Consider the following 20,428-nt stretch of genomic DNA (forward strand, 5'->3'; position numbering starts at 1 on the left):
ACCAGCAGCACTAGCAAAGTCCACACAACCCTCCTCCAATCAGCAGGGGACTGCTAACAAAACCTCCAGCGCACCGCCAACTGACAAAAAGAGGGAGTGGCAGCAGGGCCAGTACCAGAACAAGCGGCAGAAGGACCAACACTACAAGGGAAACCGCCCATCCCATTGGGACAACCGCAGTAAACATACGGAGTCTTCCCAGCGGTATGCAGTATTTACAGTCCTCACGGCCTCGTATGAGGAGATATACAATCAGTGCAAAGATCAGATTCCACCGCCGCCCCCAGGAAAATACCCAAAAACAGGAAAGCAAAGAAACACCGGCAAGTGGTACAAATACCACGAGGACAGCGGTCACAATACCAACAGCTGCAACGCTCTCAAAACGGCCATTGAGACATTGTACCGTGATGGCAAGCTAGAGCAATTCAAGGTGCCCCAACCGCCACCTGTGATCGCCGACATTGAGCCCATGGGCCGCATCAACACCATCGACGGGGGTGCTCCAATCACCAACATGTCTCACAGAGCAAGAAAGCGTTATGCACGGGCTAACCACCCAAAGGAAGTCTGTAACATCCGCTACGAGAGATCCGCAAAACTCCGCAAGTCTGGTTGGGAGCCCATTACCTTCTCAGAGGAGGAGGAACGCGGAGTACATCTACCCCATGACGATCCTTTCTTGATCGCCGCCATTCTTGGCAAAATGTCAGTGGGAAGAATCCTTGTTGATAGCGGATCCGCTGTCAACGTCATATTTAGTAGCTGTTACAACGACCTTAAGCGGAACAGAAAACTACTCCAAGATCATGAACCACTGCTCAGCTTCTCTGGTGACGTCACGCAACCGCTGGGTTCTGACTACATGCGGCTAGTTATCGATACTAGTCCATGTATGTCGATTGTTTCAGCTCATATAACGCCATCATTGGTCGGCCAGCACTCAACAAACTCAAGTGCATCATCGCCGGGTACATGCTGCTCATGAAGTTCCCCACACCCAACGGCACAGGCTGTGTCAGGGGAAGTCAGCAGTTGGCACGCGAATGTTATTCGACTACTAGAGCACGATCAACCCGCCGCCATGAGATCCTAGCGGTAGGGAATCTGGTATCGCCACCAAATATCTTTGAGGACCCCAGGGATGACGAAAAGAAGTACGTCAAGAAGGAGCCGGTCAACCCAGAAACATCATTGAGAATTGTCAGCATCTCTGACGAGCACCCTGAGCGGACGGTCCGCATAGGCGCTCAATTAGACCCAGAGCTGGCGGCGGAACTAACTCGGTTCCTACGTGACAACGCTGCGGTCTTTGCCTGGTCATATGCAGACATGCCAGGTATCTCCCTTGAAATCATCATGCACAAGTTAAGCATCAAACCATCCTTCTACCCTATCAAGCAGAAGCGCAGAGCCTTCGACGAAGACAAATACAGTGCTATAGGAGAAGAGGTTGCCAAGCTACAGAGTATTGGGTTCATCCGCCAAGTCATCTATCCCCAGTGGATCTCCAACCTAGTTATGGTCAAAAAGCCTAGCGGCAAGTGGCGAATGTGTGTCGACTTCAAAAATCTTAACAAAGCATGCCCGAAAGACAGTTTCCCACTACCCCGCATTGATCAACTGGTTGATGCTCCTCAGCATGATGGACGCTTTCTCCCGCTATAATCAGATCAGGATGCATCCCGACGACCAGGAGTGCACCACCTTCACCACCGACAAAGGCCTGTATTGTTACAATGTGATGCCTTTCGGTCTGAAGAACGCAGGGGCAACTTATCAGCGGCTGATGAAAGCCATGTTCGCAGAACATCTGGGCAAGATAATCGAGGTCTACGTAGACGACTTGGTCAAGAGTTTAAAGGCCAGCGGACATGTGGCAAACCTAAAAATCATAATAACCATCCTCTTGGCCTACGGTATGCGCCTCAACCTAGAAAAATGTTTCTTTGGCGTCACCGCCAACAAATTTCTGGGGTATATTGTCAGTGAACGGGGCATCGAGGCTAACCCTGACAAGGTGCAAGCCATCCTCGACTTGAAGGACCCAGAGTGGAAAGTACACGTCCAATGCCTCCAAGGCAAGCTAACCGCCCTGTCTCGAGTCATCTCCAGACTGACCGACAGGTGCGCCCCATTTTCAAAGTCCTTAAAACAACCCACAAGAAAGTCATCAATTGGAACCCAGAGTGCCAGGCGGCGTTCCAGGGCCTGAAGGAGTACCTGGCGGTAGTTCCACTACTTTCCATTCCTGTGCAAGGCGAGACACTATACATATACCTAGCGGTATCACAATCAGCGGTAAGCTGCGCCATCGTCCCGCGGGAGAACCAGGACGAACTCCCAGTATTCTATGTCGGCCGAGGCATGAACGGAGCAGAAACTAGGTACCCACCCTTGGAACAACTCGTTCTCGCACTAATCGTGGCCGCCAGATGCCTCCGCCAATACTTCCAGGCCCACACAATCCATATGTTAACTAATCAATCGCTGAGACAAGTGATGCAGAACCCTGAACATTCGGGCTGCCTCAGCAAGTGGACCATTGAGCTCAGCGAATTTGACATTGATTACAAACCAAGAACCGCCATGAAAGGCCAGGCGGTGGCAGACTTTATCGCTGAGCTCACCGAGCGTCAACCCGAATCCAAGGTCGGAGCACAACCAGGAATTGAGATGGTGGTATCTGAGGAACAATCTCCCCGGCAGTCAGACTGGAACCTGCACGTGGACGGCTCCTCTTGTCCCAAGGCCAGCGGCGCCGGAATCATCTTAACAGGTCCTGGGGGGCTGAACGCGGAATACGCGCTGAAATTTAACTTCAAAGCTTCTAACAACATGGCAGAATATGAGGCACTCATTGCAGGCCTACTCCTCGCCATTGATTCAGGGGCCGACAGTGTCAACATTTTCAGCGACTCTCAGTTGGTCGTTCACTAATTCAACGACAGTTTTCAGGCTAAGGACCAGCAGTTAGCGGCATACTTAGGGTACGTCAAGACACTGCTCAAAAAATTTAAGTTCCACACCATCACACAGATCCCCAGGGAAAAGAACACCAAGGCTGATTCACTGGCAAGACTAGCAACCGCCCAGCCACACCAGAGTCCAGCGGACACAAGGGTAGAGTGTCTGGACAAGCCGAGTATCACAAAAACCCTGGCGGAGATCTTCAACATCGAGGCCAATCCTAGCTGGATGGACGAAATTATTAAGTACAAGCGCAACGGGACATTGCCAGAGGACAAGATCAAAGCACGACAGCTCCAGCGGAGAGCAACCCGCTACAACATGCAGAGCGGGAAACTTTACCGCCAGGGATTCACTCACCCCAACCTCCGCTGTCTAACCCCAGAGGAGGGAAAGGTCGTGCTGGCAACGATACACGGCGAAGAATGTGGAAACTCAGGCGCCAGATCTTTGGCTAATCGCACAATGCGATAGGGCTACTTCTGGCCTACACTCGGTGACGACGCCCGACAGATATCGAAATCTTGTCACAAATGCCAACAATACGCTGATCTTCCACATGCCCTGGCGGAACCACTATCGATCATCATTGGTCCATGGATTCACTCCACATGGGGCCTTGATCTGATGGGCAAATTCCAAACCGCAAAGGGCCAGTTCAAATACATCATCATTGCTATCGACTATAACAGCAAATGGATAGAGGCGGAGCCCCTGACGGCAATAACTACCGCCAAAGTAATTCACTTCCTCTGGAAGAACATCTATTGTCGATACTGTGTCCCGCATACAATCATCACAGACAACGGCACACAGTTCAATAACAAGGAATTCATCTCTTTCACCGCCAACCTGGGTACCAAGATGCGTTTTGCATCAGTCGCTCACCCCCAAACAAACGGCCAGGTCGAAGCGGCAAACAAGATAATCAAGAAACTGTTACAGAAGAAGCTCGATAAGGCAAAAGGTTTGTGGGCGGAGAAGCTTCTGGAAGTTCTATGGGCCATCAGAACATCCCCAACTTCCGCCACAGGTGAAACCCCCTTTTGTATGATGTTCGGAACCGAGGCTGTTCTGCCTATCGAGGTAACCCGACCAACCGCTAGGGTCGAAGGCTACGGCCCCGAGACCAACCGCGACGGCGTCAACCTCGACAGGGATCTCCTAGAGGAAAAACGAAACGCAGCCCATTTGCACAATCTCCAGAACAAGCAACGGGTATCGCGTTTCTACAACGCCAGGGTCAAAGCCCGCAACCTGCAACAGGGGGACTGGGTAATGAAGGAAGTCATACCACTACCAACAAAACTCCGCCCAACTTGGGAAGGTCCATACAAAATTGTAGAAGTCGTTAGCCCAGGCACCTTCTACTTAATGGACAAGGATGGCGTCACAACGACCCACCCTTGGAATACCGAACACCTTCGGTATTACTACAAATAGTCATCCCGCTACCCAAGAGCATCTTGACTTAGCTAAATTTTTGTTCAATATTTAGCTAAGGGAAGCTACCCAACGGGTACGACCCCGCTTTTGTAAACGCTGTTCAGGCAGCTATCAATGAAACAAGGAATTATTCAAACCATTGTTACCAAGTCTAGCACTAGGGGCAACTGGCAACGCCAGTCAGCGGACCACGTCCGCTACATTGTGCACTTGGACCAATTTTAATTCCTTTAATGTTTCATTCTTTGGCAAAAGCAACTGTCAAAACCTCTAGCGGTACACACATCATCACAAAAAATAAAACAACAAAATAGGAGCCTAGGTTCCGAAAATTCATATATATCCCAAGTCAATTACATCAAATGTTTACGCCTCAGCGGCTACAAAAATTTTCCTACTCCTATTTTCAGGGGTTGGCGGGGTTGGCTCCGCTACCTTCAGCATCTCCACTGGCGGCCTGCGGCGGATGTGAACGGCTCGTCTGGTCGGACCCTCGGGCTGTGGGACTGGGGGTCTCTATTGTGCCATCCGCCCGAGTGTGGGCTTCCAGGAACCCAGCACTGGACGCCTCGGACTGGGTAGGCGTCCGCTGAGAGTCGCCCTCGGGGAGTCCGCCACTCTCCCTACTACTTGAGCAGGCTCCTTCAACCTGACCAGGGGCGGTAGTAGGGGCGGTACTTGTTGTCGGCGGAGCTTTCTTCGCTGGCGGCACAACCAGTATCGACGCCTTTGCCCAGTCGATGACGCCCTTCTGCTGCAGCATTTCCACATTAGCTAGGGCACCGGCCTTCGCTGCTTTGGTCAGCGCCTTCTTATATTCCGCCGACTACTTGTATGACTCCACAGCGGCGGCCGCAGCACGGCTTCCCTCAGCTCCCAGCCGAGCAACTTCACCCTCCAGCCGCTTAACCTCGGCCTGCCTTGCGGCTGACTCCCGCTGAAGGATCTCAACCTTCTTATCTTTGGCGGCCACCCGGTCTTGCAGCAGGGACAAATCTTGCCCTAATTTGGCAAATTGTTTGTTCCGTTTCAGGTCCCGCTCAATGGCAACAGCCAGCTTGCCACGAGCGTCTGCTGCATCGCAGCCGGCCTTTGTTAAGCGTCGCTCCACATCAGCCAACCTCTCATGGGCCTCCGCCAAATCCCTCTGCAGGCCCACCACCTCCTCCCTGAGCTCCCGCTCAACCAGGGGCTGTTTTGACGCCGCCAGGAACATCTCATGCAGCCCGACAGAGATGTGTCCAAATGCTGTGCTGAAGGGCGATTGGTTAACGGCCGTCGACCGTACAATCCCTTCCAAGCCGCCGAACCCCAGCCGCTCGCAGAAGTGATACAAGAACTCCCGCTCACCGTCATTAAGGAACTCGGCGTACGCGACGAATGAGTCCAGGTCACTCATGCCCGCCGCTTTCGCCACGTCCGCGGGAACCTCGGGAGGGGCCTGCCTTGCCTTATTCGGCTGCTTGCGGGCCCCAGTAATCTCCATGGCATCCTCCTCTTCCCCGCCGGAGTCAGGTTGACGGCGTTTTCGCTGAAGCGCCGCGTGCTTCCAGCGACGGCAGGCCTTGAACCCCTTGTTAGCGGCTCCAACCCCGCTATGGTGACACCCTCCGCTGGGCGCACTGTCTTCTTCTGCACCCCACGCCGTATGGCCGGCGCTCTCTCTTTCCGCGGCGCCGCCTCACTCACCCCTCCGGTCCCCGCCTGATCGGCAGGCAACACGTCACCGCCAAGATGAGAGTGGTGCGGCATTGGCAGTACCACAGGAACCTCAGACGGGCTCAGCGCCAGCGTCTCTGGGTCCACCACCATCTTCTGCGCCGCCAGACCAGAAGCGTACATGGCCTCCAAGAAGTTGTCGATCTCAGCATAATCCATGGCTTTCGCAAAAGCGTCGCGGCTCGCTTTGTTCCCCGGCGGAGTTTCTACAAAAAAAAAAACACAACAAAACCATCAGCATGGAGCAATCTCTTTAAGGGTACGACATGGCGGAGAGTGCTTACCAACGGCACGAGTCAGTTGTTGATCAACCAACAACTCCCAGCCCGTAAGGAGATGAAAATCCAGCAAGTTGCGATTCCGCCAGCAACCTCTGATGAACGCCACGCGACACTCTTCTTCACGAGTCAGGTTGTACCATGGGCTATTGTAACTCCTTAATTGTAATACATTGGTTCTGGTTTAGTGGTTGATGCTATTATAATTGTACTTTTTCTTTTTTCTGTGTGGTGATTAAGCATTTCCTCTTTCCTTTTTTTTTTTTTTGGGGGGGTGGGTAACAAATTCTGGTGAGGAAGAAAACAAGGAAAAGACAGTGGTTATCTAAAGCTTGACTTATACAAGAATTATGTTATCTAAAGTTGGGTTACTGCATATTTACCTCACTAGCAATCTAATTTCATGGTATAATTTCTTCATTTTGTTTATGTTTTTACTAGCCTTTCTGTTTATACTTTTGAAGTATGTCATTAGTTATAATATCAGTTGTTAGGGATTATGCTTAGTGCTTATTTACTTGGGGTAGATGCCATGGATAATTGTGTCATTTGTTTATTTTTGGATTTCATAGTGGAATGGATGCTAAGGGTTACTACTTTTTCTTTTCATTTACAAATGCATTAGAGTTATCTGTTTTGTTCGTGTTTGTTATTGTCTTCGCTATTGTGATGTGAGATCAATATATTCTAAGCTTCAGTATAACATAATGTTTGCTATAGTCTCTACCTAATTTCATTTTTCCTGCAGCTTTGTTGTTGGTTGGGAATTGCGGGGATCAGCTGTGTATAAGGTAAGCTTCTTTGGGGTGAATACTGTTTGAGTTTTTGATTCATGGTTTACTTGATTTAGTGCTAGATGTTTTGGATGAGGAATTTATATATGTTTGAGGTCTCAAATATATAAATTACTGATTATATAAAATCCTGAAATCAGTAATATCAACTCAATAGAAAACTATGCTCAGGATACTGCCGCGAATGCTGGTTTACCTATTTGGAGATTCAAGTTTATACAAGCACTATGTGAAATCTCCCTTTTGGCATTATGATTGTATGGCTATAGTAATATGATTCTCTGATCAAAGCACAAGATATCACTTCTTTAAGAAAAAAGTTTATACTTTCTTTAAAAAGTGATATCTTGTGCTTTGAACAGTTCAAGGCCTATTGGCAATGACGTAAGTAGCATTTATTTGAGAACAACTAATTGCCTTTGTACTGTGTTTTGGAACTCAAGCAGGTATAGGCTCTGGCAGTTCTTGTAACTCTATTCGGTGCAATGAATATAATGGGTAAGTTTTAGATATGTTTGAGGTCATTTCTGTGCTGGTTTATGATGGAAGTTAGTTTGTTTAGTGACTTTTTTAAGTGTTCTGGCTCAGTATATCAGTTTGAGTTTCCTTGTTCATATTTATAAGTATTGTGAGCTATGGATGTGATTTGGTTTACTGTGCAGGGATGATTATTCTTGTTATGAATAATCCTCTGGAAAGGTATAATTTTCTTGTGAGATCAGTTGTTATTTCAATTGTATGAGCATGTGTCACTTTCACGAAATTGGATAGTATAGTTCAAATGAGAGAGAAATGATTTCTGACTTACATTTTTCATGGAATGTTTACCACCCATATTGTTGGGATTGCTATAGGTTCAGAACAAATTAGGGGGTTGGAAAAATAATTGAAAGAGTACCATCTGATGTTCCCAAGTTCATCAGGAGAGGTATTTTCCCCATATGACTTACTTGAATCAAAGTCCATACTCTCTAGTGGCAATGTATGATCATCTTGTGGTCAGTTCAATATGCATTTTTCGTTTTTCATGTTACCATAATTTTGTATTGCTTTGGTACTATTGAGATATGTAAACTATGAGATTATAATGATAAGCTGTACCATGAGTTTAACATGTTGAAAACTAATGTCACTTCAAACTATTTTTATGATCATTTTTCCTCAACATAGTTTCCTTGGTCTGAAGTCTCAACATACCCTTCTTAACAATTCGATATTTAGTATACTAATATAGTAATATACTAACATAGTTTCCAGTGTTTAGTTTTTAGTTTTTATTTTATTTACCATTCCATTTGCATTGTCTTGCTTCCTCACTTACAAGAGGGTTATCTTGTATATTTTTGGCAGTGTTTTGTATAGCTGCTTTGACTGTGAGTCAAATTGTAGTTGGTCAACTCTGATTAGAAGCTTGACTTCAGCTGCCAAATGATTGGCATATGATAAAGATATCATGTATTTCTTACCTTGCAGACTGATATAAATTTAGTGCTTTTAGATTAGCTTTGCAGAATGATATTAGTGTTTTTTTAGTAGGTTCAGAGTTGAATATATTTGTTAAATCTTTGTTTCTGAGATTGTCTTTATGACTATGTATTATATGATTGCAGATATGATTGCAAGGTGATGGGAGGTTCAAGTTTAATCTTCTTGCAAGGGAAGGAGAGGGATGGAAATTCTGAGACATTGAATCTAAAGCTAGGAAGTGACATTATTTTGACTGAAAAGGTTAGAAAGTTCTATCTCTCATATAAACATTGTTTTGTGAATTGAAGGCTTGAATGAGAAAGTTCTGTGCTCAATTTGTGGGTCAGTTTGGATTTGAAGTGATTTTAGGGTTTTCAATTGAGTAATTGGTGAGCAAACGATATGAGTTTGAGAATTTGACTTCATGAACTCTCATTTTTCTGAATTCAATTTTACTTGAAATTATAGAAACTGCAATCTGCTTCAGAAAAATTAGATAGGATTGGTTGAGTGGCACAATGAACATTTTATTGATAGACAATCTTGCTTTTACTTTGGTTATACCTAGTCTGGTTTATAATGACTTCTTGCATAATCTACACTAATATAGACTGCAAGAAAAGTTCAACTTAATTCAGTTGCAACTTCACTTCATTCAGGTTCTGACTCTTTTGTGGATGTATAAAATGAATAAGGAGAGAATATGTAGCCTTTGCTGTAATTCACCACCTCTTTTGTGTTAGTATCAATGGATTTACTGCATAACGTGATGACTTTGGGGTTTTAGCTATTCATCTATATGCTGTGATTGTCATTCATACAGTTGTTAATGTCCTCATTGCATACTAATATGTTGTGTTTTTTTTATCTGGACTTGGGTTTATTTTGATGCTGATATTGATATTTATCAATTGTACCTCTTCTATCTTAATTCGTTAAATTTATTGTTTTCTTAAGGTTCAACCCTGCGGTGGTATTTGGAGTGACAACAGCTCTTTGAAAATGGGAAGAAGACGCCCCTTCATACTTGCAGGATCTCTCATTATCTGTGTTGCCATAAGTCAATCATTGCAATTCTAGGGCTGCATGCTAGGTGGGGGATGAGCAGGTAAATATTCTTATTCAATTGTTCTTCTTAGTGTGTACCAGTGCATTCATTAAAGCATTATGGATTACTTATATGCCTCATGCTTGAATGATGTTATAAAAAAATTAGCAATGATGGAAAGTTGCTTGTTTCTTTTTCTTTTCTACAGGACCTCAGCTAGCTTTCATGAATTTTATTTTTTGGGGAATTGCAGGTGATGTAAAAAACTAGTGTTAGTGTAGTCTATCTCAAATACTAAATATTTATTCATGGTTGATATCCAATCAAAAGATTAGTATTCATTAGTTATTTTTTCAAGTTCATTTTGTAGTCACTTCAAACTTATTTTGTATGTATATTGTATTTTGGTGAGTAATATAGTATTTTTGGTGGTTTTAAGATGCTTTGGTATATTTTCTTTTGGATACTTTTCATCTTTTAGGGACACGGTTTATGTGTCCTTATAAGCAGAGGATGACACTTCCATTTTGTTATGAGGACAAAAGAAATGTGTCCTAATAGGGAAAAGAAGACACATTTCTAAGATATGAGAAAACATTTTATGTATCCTCTAATGGATACAAGGACACTTATTTTGCATCTTTGAGGACATTGTTTAAGTGTCCTAGGAGAGAAAAGATGACACATTTATATTGATATGAGAACACATTTTTTGTGTCCTCTAATAGATTCTAGGACACTTGTTTTTCACTTTTGAGGACACTGTTTATGTGTCCTAGAAGGGAAAAGAGGACACTGTTTCGGTGTCCTTGTAAAAGACTTACAATGACTCCCGGATAGAGGAAAAAAAGAGTCCTTGTATGTATTTAAGGACACTGTTTCAATGTCCTTAAATGGTGTTTTTCTAGTAGTGGGAGAAGATCAGCTCCCTCCTCACCTATAAAAGGTTCTCTCCTCTCTCTCCTCATTAGTGACGCATTTACTACTTACCTACGGTTACTTTGTCAATATAAATACATTGACTAACTTAGGCATCGGAGAAGAGAAGACAGCCCAGCGCGGTCTCCCTTTGACGCCCTCTGTATTTTACTTGACAGGTAAACGGAAATTCGGAATATCACAAGTATCGGTCCGCCCATCGGATCAACGTTAACCGAGGTTCAGCTACCGCTGAACATTCAGACATTAACATTGGCGCCGTCTGTGGGAATCCTTGAACAAAAGGTGATCCACCACAACTACCATGACTAACGGTAGCGGAGAAAACGCTCAACAATAAATGGACCAGTCCGCTGACCCCCACCCCACAAACCTAGCAGCTAACGTTGACCCAGTGGTAAACGTTAATCGTGCACTATTCAATACCCCATCACCCCTTGCGGTGGAAACCCAACCGGGCAACAGTCCCCCACCGGTCCGGGACCTCGCCGCTATGTATGAGTTGGCATTGGCAGACCTCCACAAGCCAAACAGGGAGCGCGAGCAAGAGCCCATGGAGAAGGCCGAAGCCCAAAAGCAGGTGGCCACGCTGATGTTAAAATTCGACGAATTAAAAAAGGCGCTGGAGGCAAATGCTAACACAGCACAAAGAAAGGATTGCGGAGCACCAAACACAGTCGACCCAATACAGGCGGGATGGTACCCGTACCAGTCATATAGATGCAGGTACCGCTGAACCCACCAGAGGTGATGGGCCCGCCTCCTCTGCCCCCCCTAATGATGGAGCAGGAGGCAGAATCACATCCAAGCCGGCAGCCAGGGCTAGAACAGAGGGTAATCCACCCACCCCCGAGCGGGAGCTAGTTTAGAGGAACCTCCAGGCGAGGCCCGCTGGCAATGCAACAGCCCTAATCCTGGAAAGGATGTAACAATTGGAGCAAAGGCTAATCCGGGTGGAGGCAGGCGCCCCAGCGCCAATGCCAAATCCGCTTTTTACATCCAGACCAGGACCATTCACTGCCAGGATCCTGCAGGCTGTCAGACCAGCACACACTAAGACACCAAAGATGTCACACTACAACGGCATGTCCGACCCCTTCGTCCACATGGGCACCTTCAAGAAGGTTACTAACAATAAGGGATTTGATGATGCCACCCTCTGCCACTTGTTCAGCGAAACATTGGACAGCGAGGCAATGAGCTGGTTCTTCGAATGTCCACCAGGATCCATCAACTCATTCCACGCACTGTCAAACGCTTTCCTCTCTCGGTTCATCTTGTTGGCCGCCGGACGTCACAACATAACTCAGCTATTCAACCTCAAGTAGGGGGTAGCGGAAACATTGAAGGCGTTCGTCACCAGGTGGCGAGCGGCAGCATCTCAGTGCCGTGATCTGGACAAGATAATGGCGCTGGCAGCCTTCAAGCAATGACTCCTCAAGGGACCATTTCTCTATCATCTCAATTACAATCATCCAAATGCCGCATATGACCATGTCATGAGCAAGGCGGTGATCCATGCACAGGCAGAATTCTTCACGTATAGAGAAACCCCCCCACCACCGCCAACGCCTACAAAGTCCACCCAACCTTCCACCAGCAATCAGGAGACCGCTAGCAAAACCTCCGCTACGTCGCCAACAGATAAGAAGAGAGAGTGGCAACAAGGCACTTACCAGAACAAGCTACAGAAGGACCAACATTACAACATGGGCAACCGCTCATCCCAGGGGATAACTGTAAGAAACAGACGGAGTCCTCCCAGCGGTATGCAGTGTTCATGGTCCTCATAGCCTTGTATGAAGAAATATACGACCAGTGCAAGGATCAGATTCCCCCACCACCCCTAAGAAAATACCCAAGGGTGGGAAAGCCCAGGAACACCGGCAAATGGTGCAAACACCATGAGGACAGCGGCCACAACACCAACAATTGCAAAGCTCTCAAGACAGCTATCGAGACTTTGTACCGCAATGGTAAGATGGAGCAATTCAAAATCCACCAATCACCACCCGTGGTCGCCAACATCTAACAAAAGGGCATCATCAATACCATTAACGGCGGTGCCCCAATTATCAACATGTCCCATAGGGAAAAAAAGCGTTATGCGCGCACTAACCACCCCAACGAAGTTTGCAATATCCGCTACGAGAGGTTCGTGAAACTCCCAAGGTCTGGTTGGGGACCCATTACTTTCTCAGAGGAGGAGGAGCGCGGAGTGCATCTACCCCACGACGATCCATTCTTAATCGACGCCATATTCGATAAATGGTCAGTGGGGAGGGTCCTTGTGGACAGCGGATATGCTATCAATGTCATCTTCAATGGTTGTTACAGCAAACTCCAGTGGAATAGAAAATTACTCCAGGATCATGAGCCATTACTCAGCTTCTCTAGAGACATCACGCAACCATTGGGTTCTGACTACATGAGACTAGTTATTAGCGCCTGTCCATGTACGACGGAAATCAATACGGAGTTCATCATTGTTGACTGCTTCAGTTCATACAATGCCATCATTGGTCGATCGACACTCAACAAGCTCAAATGCATCATAACTTGATACATGCTTCTCATGAAGTTCCCCACGCCCAACGGGACAGGCTGTGTTAAAGGAAGTCAACAATTGGCACGAGAATGCTACTCCATAACTGTAGCACGGTCGACGTGCTGCCATGAGATACTAACAGTAGGAAGCCATGCGTCACTTCCAGACATCTTTGAGGACCCAGAGATGACGAGAAGAAATATGTCAAGAAGGAGCCTTTCAACCCTGAAACATCTTTGAGGGTTATCAGCATCTCCGACAAACACCCTGAGCGGATAGTTCGCATCAGCACTTAGCTAGACACAAAGGTAGCGGTATAACTCACTCGGTTTCTACGTGACAACATCGCCGTCTTTGCATGGTCCTACGCTGACATGCCAGGCATCTCCCCTGAGATCATCACACACAAGCTGAGCATCAAACCATCCTCCTACCCTGTCAAGCAGCAGCGGAGGGCCTTCGATGAGGAAAGGTATCGTGCAATTGGGGAGGAAGTCGCAAAACTACAGAACATCTGGTTCATCGGCTAAGTCAATTACCCCCAGTGGATTTCCAACCCGGTCATGGTCAAGAAACCTAGCGGGAAGTGGCGGATGTGTGTCAACTTGAAGGACCTGAACAAGGCATGCCCCAAGGACAGTTTCCCGCTACCCCTCATAGACCAACTGGTCAATGCCACCGCTGGACACGAGCTACTGAGTATGATGGACGCCTTCTCCAGCTACAATCAGATCAAGATGCACCTTGGTGACCAGGAATGCACCGCCTTCACCACCGACAAGGGCCTATACTGTTACAATGTCATGCCTTTCGGTTTGAAGAACGCCGGCGCAACTCACCAACAGTTGATGAATGCCATGTTCGCTGAGCATCTGGGCAAAATCATAGAGGTATACATGGACGACATGCTGGTAAAAAGCATTCAAGCTAGAGGACACGTGGCCAACCTCCGCATCATCTTCACCATTCTATTGGCTTATGGCATGCGCCTCAACCCAAAAAAATGTTTCTTTGGCGTCACCGCCAGCAAGTTCCTAGGTTACATAGTCAATGAACGAGGCATAGAGGCCAATCCTGACAAGGTGCAGGCCATCCTCAACATAAAGGCTCCAGAATGGAAAAAACACATGCAGAGCCTCCAGGGCAAGCTAACTGCTCTCTCTCGATTCATTTCCAGACTCATTGATAGATGCCTCCCATTTTTCAAAGTCCTAAAAATGACACACAAGAAGGTAATTAACTGGAACCCAGACTGTGAGGCGGCATTCCAGGGCTTGAAGGAGTACTTAGCAGCAGTCCCACTTCTCTCCATTCCTGTGCAAGGGGTGACACTGTACATATACCTAGCGGTATCACAATCAGCGGTAAGCTGGGCCATTGTCCGACGAGAGGGCCAGGAGGAGCTCCCCGTATTCTATGCCGGCAGAGGCATGAACGGGGCAGAAACAAGATATGCCCCCCTGGAGCAGCTTGCTCTCTCACTTATTGTTCCCGCTAGACGTCTCCACCAATATTTTCAAGCCCACACCATTCATGTCTTAACAAACCAACCGCTGAGGTAGGTAATGTAAAACTCTGAGCACTCTGGGAGCCTCAGCAAGTGGGCCATCAAGCTCAGCGAGTTCGACATCGACTACAAACCAAGAACCGCCATGAAAGGTCAGGCGGTGGCAGATTTCATCGCTGAGCTCACCGAGCGTCAGGATGAACCCAGCCAGGGAACACAAGAGGCCAACACGGAAATGATGACTATTGAGGAACCAGTCCCCCAGCAACAATCGGACTGGAACCTCCACGTTGACGGCTCCGCTTGCGCCAAGGCCTGAGGTGCCGGAGTTATCCTCACGGGACCGGGGGACTAAACGTAGAATACGCGTTGAAGTTCAATTTCAAAGCCTCAAACAACATGGCAGAATATGAAGCACTCACTCATTGCCGGCTTACTCCTCGCCATCGACTTAGGCACCGACAGTGTCAACATATTCAGCAAATCCCAGTTGGTCATTAACTAGGTTAATGACAGTTTCCAGGCCAAGGACCAACAGTTGGCGGCATACTTGGGGTACGTCAAGACACCAAGGCTGATTCACTAGCGCGGCTAGCAACCTCTCAACCACACCAATGTCCAACAGACACAAGGGTAGAACGCCTTGACAAGCCAAGCATCACAAAAACCCTAGCGGAGATTTTCAACATTGAGAGTAGGCCCAGCTGGATGGATGAAATCATCGAATACAAGCGCAATGGAACATTACCAGAGGATAAGGTCGAAGCACGACAGCTCAAGCGGAGAGCAACCCGCTACAACATATAGAATGGTAAACTTTACCGCCAAGGGTTTACTCATCCCAACCTCCGGTGTCTGGCCCCAGAAGAGGGAAAAGATGTGCTAACAATGATACAAATCGGCGAGTGCAGAAACCACTCGGGCGCTAGGTCTCTGGTCAATCGCACAATGCGATAGGGATACTTTTGGCCCACGCTCGGTGACGACGCCAGAAGGGTGTCCAAGTCCTACCACAAATGTCAACAATACGCTGACCTCCCTCATGCCCCGGCGGAGCCCCTGTCAATCATCATCGACCCATGGATCCATTCCATGTGGGGCTTAGACTTGTTGGGAAAATTCCCAACCGTGAGAGGTCAGTTCAAATACATCATTGTCGCCATCGACTACAACAACAAGTGGATTGAAGCAGAACCATTGACGGCAATAACTACCGCCAAGGTAACTCACTTCCTCTGGAAGAACATCTACTGCCGCTACGGCATTCCCCATACAATCATCACAGACAACGGCACACATTTCAATAATAAGGAACTCATCTCTTTCACCGCTAACTTTGGCACCAAGATGAGCTTTGCATCCGTCGCTCACCCCCAAACCAACGGCCAAGTCAAAGCAGTAAACAAGATAATCAAGAAGTTGCTAAAAAAGAAGCTTGACGACGACAAGGGTTTATGGGCGGAAAAACTCCTAGAGGTTCTGTGGGCCATCCGGATTACTCCAAATTCCGCCACCGGTGAAACGCCATTCTGTATGATGTTCGGTACCGAGGCCGTCCTACCCATTGAGGTCACACAACCTACCACCAAAATCAAAGGCTACCACTCCGAAACCAACGGCGAGGGCGTCAACCTTGACAAGGACCTCCTCGAGGAAAAACGCCACAAAGCCCATCTGCACAACTTGCAAAACAAGCAACGGGTTTCACGTTTTTATAACACCAGAGTCAAGACCCGGAACCTCCAGCTGGGGGACTGGGTAATGAAGGAAGTTATTCCACTACCAACGTCACTTTGCCCAAATTGGGAAGGTCCATACAAAATTGTGGAAGTTGTTAGCCCCGACACCTTCTACTTAATGGACAAGGACGACGTCACAACGACCCACCCTTGGAATACCGAGCACCTTCAATATTATTACAAATAGCTATGCCGCTACCCTAGAGCATCTTGACTTAGCTAAATTTTTGTCCAATATTTAGCTAAGGGAAGCTACCCAATAGGTATAACCCCACTTTTGTAAACGCTGATCAGTCAGCTAAATCAATGAAACGAGGAATTATTCAAACCATTGTCACCAAGTCCAAGCACAGGTTCAAGTGGCAACGGCAACAGTATTCAGCGGACCATGTCCGCTACATCTTGCACTTGGAAAAATTTTAATTCCTTTAATGTTTTGATGATTAACAAAAGGCATATGACACTGAAAAATAATCGAAAGGCATACGACACTGAAAAATTTGCACACATTCGTCCATTCAAGGTCGGGACTCCCCGCCCAAAAATAATCATTACAAAAAGAAAAGCAAATAGTACATAAGCAGGCCTTAGCGACATTACAATGCGAAAGTGTGGAGGGCAACGTCTTCAACAATTTCCAGCATCGCCCTGCTCACCCTCGGCCGACGGTTGCTGCCCACCCATGCGACTTGTCTGATAGGAGCCATGAGTAGTCGGGCTCAGGGTCATGATGGTCCCGTCCGGCCGGGTACGAGCAGCCACAACATTGGCCCTAGAAACCACAGACTGGGTGGGCACCGGAGTCCACTTGGAGGCTTTCGCCTGGTCATCATCACTCTCCCCACTGCCAGAGCGCAACCTAGGCTGAACCGCTAAGGACCCGCCTCCTGGGGCTGACGACTGGATGAGTGTGCTAGCGGACTCGGACACTTTCGCCCAGTTAATGGCGCCCTTTTTATTCAGAAGCTCTACTTTGGCAACAACACCGGCCTTCGCCACCTCAGTCAAAGCATGCTTATACGCCGCAGATTGCTAGAAGGCATCCACAGTGGCGGCCTCAACATCGCCCCTCTCCGCCTCTAGCTGGGCAGCCATACCCTCTAATCTCTTCACCTCGGCGGATTTGGCAGCAGAGTCTTTCTGCAGAATGTCAATCCTCTTAACCTTGGCCTCCATCTGCTCTTTTAGCTAAACTATATCCTGCTGGAGCCGGTTGATATGATCGTTCCGCTCAAGGTTTTACTCGATGGCGATTTTCAGCTTGCCACGAGCATCCGAGGCATTGCATTCCGCCTTGGTTAGCTGCCACTCCTTATCCGCCAGTTTGGCCTGAGCATCCGCCAATTCCCCCCGCAGGACTTCGAGTTCCTCCTGCAACTGCCGCTCGACCTCAGGCTGCTTCGAACCCGCCTGGAAGAGCTCATGCAACCAAATGGACAGATGGCCAAAGGCCGAGCTAAATGGCGACCGCTGTAGCACCGTTGGGCTGACGGTTCCATCCAGTCTGCCGAACCCCAGCCTCTCGCAGAAGTGGAACAAAAACTCTCGCTCTGGATCAGCCAAGAACTTGGCATACGCAGCAAACGAGTCCAGGTCGCTCGTTTACACCTCCCAGCTGGCCACAGCGGTCACCGTGGGTGGAGCCTGTTTTGCCTTCTGCTGCTGGCAGACCCAAATGGTCTCCGTATTAGTGGCTTCGCCCTCCTCATCGGCATCGTTCTGCCGCCGTTTCCTCTACAACACCACCCGGGTAACGCCAGCGGTGACAGGCCTCTTTGTCATATGCGGCTCCAACCACGCAATAGTAACTGGTGGCTGGGACCCGCGCAGAGTGACGGGCACTCTTTCTTTCCGCTGCGCAGGGGCAGTCGGAGCCTGGCTCCCACCGGCAACATTATGCTAACCGCTAGCTCCAGCTTGAACAACTGGCAAACCGTCGGCACTGAGGTGAGAATGGTACGGCATCGGCAACACTACCGGCATTTCAGACTGCCTCACTGCCAGCGTCTGTGGATTCACCACCGTCTGCTGGGTCGCTAGACCGGCGGCGTACATGCTCTCGAGAAAGTTGTCTATCTCAGCACGGTCCATTGCTTTGGTGAAAGCGTCGTGGCTCGCTTTGTTTCCCGGTGGAGAGTCTAAAAAAAAAAAACAAGGGGTTAGTTTGATACAAAACCAACGCTACGCCACGGATCAACGGATGTTACTTACCAAGGGAGCGTGTCAGCTGCAAATCGACCAACAATTCCCACCCAGTGAGTAGGCAGAGATCTAGCAGATTGCGATTCTGCCAACAACCCTGGATCCTCGCCAAGCGGCACTCTTCGTCACGAGTCAGGGTATAACGCAATCCCGCTACCAAAAAAAAAAAAAAAACGAAACTCATTAGCACGAGGGATCATTACGCAAACAAAACCAACTACAGCAGAGTCCAGCGACAACTTCAGATAGGTTGGAACTCCGACTTAATCCTGAACGTTGGCTCGCCCTCATTCGACCCCGATTGGTATTCCCATCCGTCGGTGGCAACACATAAGACCCCCCGCCAGTAGGACATGGAATCGTTCAGATTCTCGATCAACTTGGGCGCCCCCTGGCGGCGACTCAGGTTCACCTGCTCGCTGCAACCCTGGCGCTTTACGTACACCAACTCGTAGAAGTGCAACACATTTGCCACGGTTGGACCCTCGCAACCGGACAAGCGCCACAACGAGTTGATCGCCATCAACAACCGCCACATGTTGGGGTAAATTTGCCCAAAAGCGAGGCCGAACTTGCATACCAAAATTTGGAGATTTGGCAGGAGGGGAAAGGTCACTCCTTGGTGGAAGATAGCCTCATGAACGGCGGCATGCCCCGCTGGTAGCATTGACAATCTCTCGTCCTTCAGCGGCGGACGCAGCTTCACGAAGACAGGCAGTGGAAACACACGCTTCAACCGGTTTACGGTGGCAACGGTCGTTGCCCCTCCCACCTCGTCAACAGGGGTACCGCCATGGAGAACCCATGCTGACTCGATCTCCTCCCCACCAGTCTCTCCCCCATCAGCAGAACCACTAGTGGTGCTATTGCCCGCTAACTGCTCTTTGTGCCAATGGCGAGCCGCGGCTTCCTCCCCTACCCTAGAGATCTCCGCACGACCGACACGACCCATGGCCACCTCCCAGGGTATGGTCTGTAGCAGCTCGATGTCTAGCGGTTGGACAGTGAGGTTCCTGCAGGGGCAGACGGATGCAACGAATCAATAAATACCCTATCCGCCACGCTGAACGACACGTCAGACCCGGAATCCTCACTGCTTGAGATCTCTACGACGCGAGCCATCACAAACCCTAAAACCCAAACCAGTCAGTTCAAACAGGATCTAAACTCACCCTTATCTATTGTCACGCAAGAACAGCAAGAACACCCATACTCAGAAAACCCAGAAAATGCCAAAACAAGAACAAAACACACTCACTCCAACCCAAATTCGACCATCTACCAGGGTAAGAACCCTCAATCTCCTATCAAACACCCAAAACCCACCCCCAAACACAACTCTAGACCCTTAGAGACACCGGAGAATGCCAGAAATCGCTTAGGAAAACAAAAAAACCAGAAATCAACATAAACAAACAAAAAAACCAATAAAACAGGAACGAGATTTGGGGCTACCAACCTTAACGACAGAACCTCTGGAATGATCGAAAGTCCTCGACTTCACTTCAGAAAGTCTTCGTCTTCCAAAGATCGACAGCTTCACTGAGATTGCAAAATCTTCTCAGATCTCAGAGCAAGGCTTGAGGACGACGATAGTAGGCAAAAGTACAAAGTGTTAAATCTCCAGGTTTTCCCTCTCTTTTATGTCAACATCCAAACAATCTAGGTCGTCCGCTGAAAAACGAGGTCACATGACAACCGAACAAGTGGCCAGCAATCGCACTTAATCTCCTGATTAACCGAGGCGTCGCCACAGTTATAGAATCCATGA

This window comes from Rosa chinensis, chromosome 4, assembly GCF_002994745.2.
Source record: "Rosa chinensis cultivar Old Blush chromosome 4, RchiOBHm-V2, whole genome shotgun sequence".
Classification (NCBI taxonomy): domain Eukaryota; kingdom Viridiplantae; phylum Streptophyta; class Magnoliopsida; order Rosales; family Rosaceae; genus Rosa; species Rosa chinensis.